At 40.1% G+C, this 7052-nt stretch overlaps 1 protein-coding gene across 4 annotated transcripts in view; it reads left to right on the top strand.

The window, feature by feature from the left end:
• Positions 1–443: 443 nt before the first annotated feature.
• nin (ninein (GSK3B interacting protein)) overlaps positions 444–7052 on the top strand; it is a 106515-nt gene continuing 99906 nt past the window's right edge. For 3 of the 4 annotated variants that reach the window (XM_045709715.1, XM_045709681.1, XM_045709739.1), the window contains exon 1: positions 444–762. The gene's annotated coding sequence lies outside the window, so the exon portion shown is untranslated. The remainder of the gene's footprint in view (positions 763–7052) is intronic. The other variant, XM_045709790.1, reaches the window with a different exon arrangement.

Below are 7052 nucleotides of genomic sequence, written 5' to 3'. Positions count from 1 at the left end.
GTGTTTGACAACAACAGGCTACAGAGGAGAGGGAAATCAAGAGCCCTAATAATTATAGGTCAAATAAAGAGAATTACAGCTTTTCACTGTCGTTAACCTATATTACACTGTTTAGTTTACACTCATAACAAAACTAAAGCAACTTACTGTTTAAGTTTTCAATGTTACGAAGGCATGTTTTATATAACATGTAGCCCTATTTAGGCTATTCAATTATTTGCAAAGTTTGGTATGTGTCTATATATATATATATATATTTTTTTTAACCATCAAAAAATATGTGATTCCCTCGTTTCATATTAAACACATACTTCTAAACAGATGAATTGTTGCCTTCCTTGCCTGTGAAAAGAGTCTGAGGGCCTGGAAGAGGAATTTCAACTCTGGTGGACGCGGCGCGTCAGTGACTTCATCCGTGCGACTCCGGAGCGTTTCACTGCGTCACCACCCCTTCCTCTCCGAGGAGCTTTTCAAAATCCTACAGGAGAGATGCAGCAGACTCGGAAGGTCTTTTAGCCTGCTGAACGAGAACAAACCGTTTGACAACAGAAGTATAACATATACTAGGTTACCTGGGTTACGCTAGCCTCAAATAAGGAGTTTAATCAATACGTTTCGGGAAGGGTTTATTTGAGAGAAAATCAAAACCTTTTTTTATTTTTATGGAAGGACGGACGTTTCTGAAACTTCCGTAACGGTCTCCCTAAAACTCGACCAGAGAAGAGGGGATAGGCAGCCGTCGACTCAGTGGAGTTTCTGTGGGTAAGTTTGTAGCCATTGTAAAACAAAAATAAAATAAATAATAGTATGTCAAATTACCTGAATTGCCTGTGGACTATAATGATCACAAAAGGCTGATAAAGAGAGACAGTCTAGTTTAGCTTTTGTAGCCTGTCGAACCCCCGCCGACGACATTTCAACTTGTCCCTGATTCACTTTTTCTTTCTTCAAAACACTTTTCTTTACCTTGGCTGGACATTGACATACTAGGCCGTTGTTTTGTGATGATGATGATGATGATGCTTTGAGACAGTTCCATATTAATAACACATTTGACAAGAGCCTCCAGTAAGTGCCACGTTACAATGTATCTATTTTACAATCACGTTGCTACAACGTAACAAGCAGAATAGCCTGATTTGGTTGCAACACGTTGATTAAACGGAATCCGTGCATGGGTTAATAGACTAGGAGTTCTTTGTCCCTAGCTGGCTGCCCAGGGAAAAGTAAAGTAGTCTTTGTATTTGTCAGATTAGTAATATTACTGTTAGATAAGTAGTATTTAGCTTCATCCTGTAATTTCGTCTTTATGATGACAATCTTATATCGGTGCATGGTCATTGCCAATAAATACGTTTTTGTTTTGTAAACATTCCCAGCACAGTTTAACATTCACGTGAAAGTGCTGTAAATGTATTAAACAAAATGTCATTTCTTACTTTTTTAAAAAAACTGGGAATCATGACATTATGGTGTTTGATGTTATGCATGTTTTTCGTGTACTGGCATTGTACTGATGACTTGTTGCACCTGTTGTGATGTACCTTTTCACTCAACAGACAGATGTTGTTTAGTCAAGACTGTAAATCATTAACATTTAAATAATACTGGTAGACCCTTTTTATCAGATATATGGACACATTTCTACTCGGTTACTAGCACATGGTTAAATACCTGTATGTGAAAATGTTATATACTGTCACAAATGGCACCCTTTTCACTATGTATGTAGTGCACTACTTTTGACCAGAGCCAAATGGGCCCTTAGTCAAAAGTAGTGCACTATATAGGGAATGTGGTGCCATTTTGGACACTGTTTTTATTGTCTGGCATGATGATTCTGAATCATCACAGGGATCTCTGGTAGTGAGTATATCAGTCAGTCAGTAGATCAGTCAGTAGATCAGTCAGTCAGTAGAGCAGTCAGTCAGTAGATCAGTCAGTCAGTAGATCAGTCAGTAGATCAGCCAGTCAGTAGATCAGCCAGTCAGTAGATCAGCCAGTCAGTAGATCAGTCAGTAGATCAGCCAGTCAGTAGATCAGCCAGTAGATCAGTCAGTCAGTAGATCAGTCAGTAGATCAGCCAGTAGATCAGTCAGTAGGTCAGTCAGTAGATCAGTCAGTAGATCAGTCAGTCAGTAGATCAGTCAGTAGATCAGTCAGTCAGTAGATCAGCCAGTAGATCAGTCAGTCAGTAGATCAGTCAGTAGATCAGTCAGTCAGTAGATCAGTCAGTAGATCAGTCAGTCAGTAGATCAGCCAGTAGATCAGTCAGTCAGTAGATCAGTCAGTAGATCAGTCAGTCAGTAGATCAGTCAGTAGGTCAGTCAGTCAGTAGATCAGTCAGTAGATCAGTCAGTAGATCAGTCAGTAGATCAGTCAGTAGATCAGTCAGTCAGTAGTTCAGTCAGTAGGTCAGTCAGTCAGTAGATCAGTCAGTAGATCAGTCAGTCAGTAGATCAGTCAGTAGATCAGGCAGTAGATCAGTCAGTAGATCAGTCAGTCAGTAGATCAGTCAGTAGATCAGTCAGTCAGTAGATCAGCCAGTAGATCAGTCAGTCAGTAGATCAGTCAGTAGATCAGTCAGTCAGTAGATCAGTCAGTAGATCAGTCAGTCAGTAGATCAGCCAGTAGATCAGTCAGTCAGTAGATCAGTCAGTAGATCAGTCAGTCAGTAGATCAGTCAGTAGATCAGCCAGTAGATCAGTCAGTAGATCAGCCAGTAGATCAGTCAGTAGATCAGTCAGTCAGTAGATCAGTCAGTAGATCAGTCAGTCAGTAGATCAGTCAGTAGATCAGTCAGTAGATCAGTCAGTCAGTAGATCAGTCAGTAGATCAGTCAGTCAGTAGATCAGTCAGTAGATCAGTCAGTCAGTAGATCAGCCAGTAGATCAGTCAGTCAGTAGATCAGCCAGTAGATCAGTCAGTCAGTAGATCAGCCAGTAGATCAGTCAGTCAGTAGATCAGTCAGTAGATCAGTCAGTAGATCAGTCAGTAGATCAGTCAGTAGATCAGTCAGTCAGTAGATCAGCCAGTCAGTAGATCAGTCAGTAGATCAGTCAGTAGATCAGTCAGTAGATCAGTCAGTAGATCAGCCAGTAGATCAGTCAGTCAGTAGATCAGTCAGTCAGTAGATCAGCCAGTCAGTAGATCAGTCAGTAGATCAGTCAGTAGATCAGTCAGTAGATCAGTCAGTCAGTAGATCAGTCAGTAGATCAGTCAGTCAGTAGATCAGTCAGTAGATCAGTCAGTCAGTAGATCAGTCAGTAGATCAGTCAGTCAGTAGATCAGTCAGTCAGTAGATCAGTCAGTAGATCAGTCAGTCAGTAGATCAGCCAGTAGATCAGTCAGTCAGTAGATCAATCAGTAGATCAGTCAGTAGATCAGTCAGTCAGTAGATCAGTCAGTAGATCAGTCAGTCAGTAGATCAGTCAGTAGATCAGTCAGTCAGTAGATCAGCCAGTAGATCAGTCAGTCAGTAGATCAGCCAGTAGATCAGTCAGTCAGTAGATCAGTCAGTAGATCAGTCAGTAGATCAGTCAGTCAGTAGATCAGTCAGTAGATCAGTCAGTCAGTAGATCAGTCAGTAGATCAGTCAGTAGATCAGTCAGTCAGTAGATCAGTCAGTCAGTAGATCAGTCAGTAGATCAGTCAGTAGATCAGTCAGTAGATCAGTCAGTCAGTAGATCAGTCAGTAGATCAGTCAGTAGATCAGTCAGTAGATCAGTCAGTCAGTAGATCAGCCAGTAGATCAGTCAGTCAGTAGATCAGTCAGTAGATCAGTCAGTCAGTAGATCAGCCAGTAGATCAGTCAGTCAGTAGATCAGCCCGTAGATCAGTCAGTCAGTAGATCAGTCAGTAGATCAGTCAGTAGATCAGTCAGTCAGTAGATCAGTCAGTAGATCAGTCAGTCAGTAGATCAGCCAGTAGATCAGTCAGTCAGTAGATCAGCCAGTAGCTCAGTCAGTAGATCAGTCAGTCAGTCAGTAGATCAGCCAGTAGATCAGTCAGCCAGTAGATCAGTCAGTCAGTAGATCAGCCAGTAGCTCAGTCAGTAGATCAGTCAGTCAGTAGATCAGTCAGTCAGTAGATCAGCCAGTAGATCAGTCAGTCAGTAGATCAGTCAGTCAGTAGATCAGCCAGTAGCTCAGTCAGTAGATCAGTCAGTCAGTAGATCAGCCAGTAGATCAGTCAGTCAGTAGATTAGTCAGTCAGTAGATCAGTCAGTAGATCAGTCAGTAGATCAGTCAGTAGATCAGTCAGTAGATCAGTCAGTCAGTAGATTAGTCAGTCAGTAGATCAGTCAGTCAGTAGATCAGTCAGTAGATCAGTCAGTAGATCGGTCAGTAGCTCAGCCAGTAGGTCTACAGGGAGTGGGACGACCAAACAGATGATGCAGCAGGTGTCCAGATGAACCTCGTCTTCTGATTCCCCTGCGCCAGTCTTCTCTGCTTTGGTCCAATCTACAGTCACAATGACCCACTGTAGGGGTCAAGCCCTTTGGAGCTACGGGTCTATTTTACTGACAGCTTAGAGCCTTCTAGAAAAATATCAAATCACAATCAGGGCCCGTAGAGTATGAGTGCTGATCAATGATCAGTTTGACCTTTAAGATCAGACAGATCCTAGATCAGCACAACTACTCTGGAGTTGCTTTGTGGATACGAGGCCTGTCTTGGATTTTTACTGTGATCTTACGATGGTAAACTGACTAGCTGGATAAGGGATTCATGTGTGATCAGCTGGCCATGTTGCTAAACCAGCAATCATGGTTCACTTGAATGAGATTAGCAGATGCAGAAGCTGAAGAACACTGATTGTGGATGCGTCCCGAATTGCATCCTACGGACCCCGGTCAGAAGTAGTATGCTATATAGGGAATAGGATGCCGTTTGGGACGGGCCGTATGGTTTGGACAGCCCATTGTCTGAGTTGAATAGGGACTCTCAGCCTGACTGGAGGAGTTGGAGGAGGAAGGGACACCTGGCTAATGCTGGCTTCTATGAAGGACCGTGATGACGTCACCGTGACAACGGGCAGCTGGAGGTGGTGGGTGGTACCAAAGCTACTTACCTCTATCTGGGGATAGTAATATGTTTACGTACGCGTGTGTTTGGTGTTTTTGAAATAAGTTCACTATTTTAATAGTATCATTAAAAAAATAATGTAATTCCCTGAGAGGCTGGCGCTCTACAGCTGCGTAGGTGCCGGTGAGATGGAAGCGAACAGGCGGAGGCAGACAGAGAGAGAGAGACGCTTCTCAGCTACAGCCAAGACTAGCTAACTTGTAGCAGCCGCTATCTTATCTATCATCCCATATAACAGTGCTGTGTTGACTGGTGGAGACTAGAGAAGCTAGCTGTTTTAGGATTTTTTATTAAATAAATAATTTGTTCGCCCCAGTTTAATAATTGGTATAATTAAGGTTAATAATGGGTATACTATGGTTAGGGTAATAATGGGTATACTATGGTTAGGGTAATAATGGGTATACTATGGTTAGGGTAATAATGGGTATACTATGGTTAGGGTAATAATGGGTATACTATGGTTAATAATGGTAATACTATGGTTAGGGTAATAATGGGTATACTATGGTTAGGGTAATAATGGGTATACTATGGTTAGGGTAATAATGGGTATACTATGGTTAGGGTAATAATGGGTATACTATGGTTAATAATGGTAATACTATGGTTAGGGTAATAATGGGTATACTATGGTTAGGGTAATAATGGGTATACTATGGTTAGGGTAATAATGGGTATACTATGGTTAGGGTAATAATGGGTATACTATGGTTAATAATGGTAATACTATGGTTAGGGTAATAATGGGTATACTATGGTTAGGGTAATAATGGGTATACTATGGTTAGGGTAATAATGGGTATACTATGGTTAGGGTAATAATGGGTATACTATGGTTAGGGTAATAATGGGTATACTATGGTTAGGGTAATAATGGTAATACTATGGTTAGGGTAATAATGGGTATAATAAAGGGTAATAATGGGTATACTATGGTTAGGTTAATAATGGGTATACTATGGTTAGGTTAATAATGGGTATAATAAAGGGTAATAATGGGTATACTATGGTTAGGGTAATAATGGGTATACTATGGTTGGTATATAAAGGGTAATAATGGGTATACTATGGTTAGGGTAATAATGGGTATACTATGGTTAGGGTAATAATGGTTATACTATGGTTAGGGTAATAATGGGTATAATAAAGGGTAATAATGGGTATACTATGGTTAGGTTAATAATGGGTATACTATGGTTAGGTTAATAATGGGTATAATAAAGGGTAATAATGGGTATACTATGGTTAGGGTAATAATGGGTATACTATGGTTAGGGTAATAATGGGTATACTATGGTTAGGTTAATAATGGGTATACTATGGTTAATAATGGGTATACTATGGTTAGGGTAATAATGGGTATACTATGGTTAGGTTAATAATGGGTATACTATGGTTAGGGTAATAATGGGTATACTATGGTTAGGGTAATAATGGGCATACTATGGTTAATAATGGGTATACTATGGTTAGGGTAATAATAGGTATACTATGGTTAGGTTAATAATTGGTATACTATGGTTAGGGTAATAATGGGTATACTATGGTTAGGGTAATAATGGGTATACTATGGTTAGGTTAATAATGGGTATACTATGGTTACGGTAATAATGGGTATACTATGGTTAGGGTAATAATGGGTATACTATGGTTAATAATGGGTATACTATGGTTAGGGTAATAATGTGTATACTATGGTTAGGTTAATAATGGGTATACTATGGTTAGGGTAATAATGGGTATACTATGGTTAGGTTAATAATGGGTATACTATGGCTAGGTTAATAATGGGTATAATAAAGGGTAATAATGGGTATACTATGGTTAGGGTAATAATAGGTATACTATGGTTAGGGTAATAATGGGTATACTATGGTTAGGTTAATAATGGGTATACTATGGTTAATAATGGGTATACTATGGTTAGGGTAATAATGGGTATACTATGGTTAGGTTAATAAT

The sequence above is a fragment of the Salmo salar genome, chromosome ssa01 (genome assembly GCF_905237065.1).
Source record: "Salmo salar chromosome ssa01, Ssal_v3.1, whole genome shotgun sequence".
In the NCBI taxonomy this organism is placed as follows: Eukaryota; Metazoa; Chordata; class Actinopteri; order Salmoniformes; family Salmonidae; genus Salmo; species Salmo salar.
This window is presented reverse-complemented; position numbering and strand designations above follow the sequence as displayed.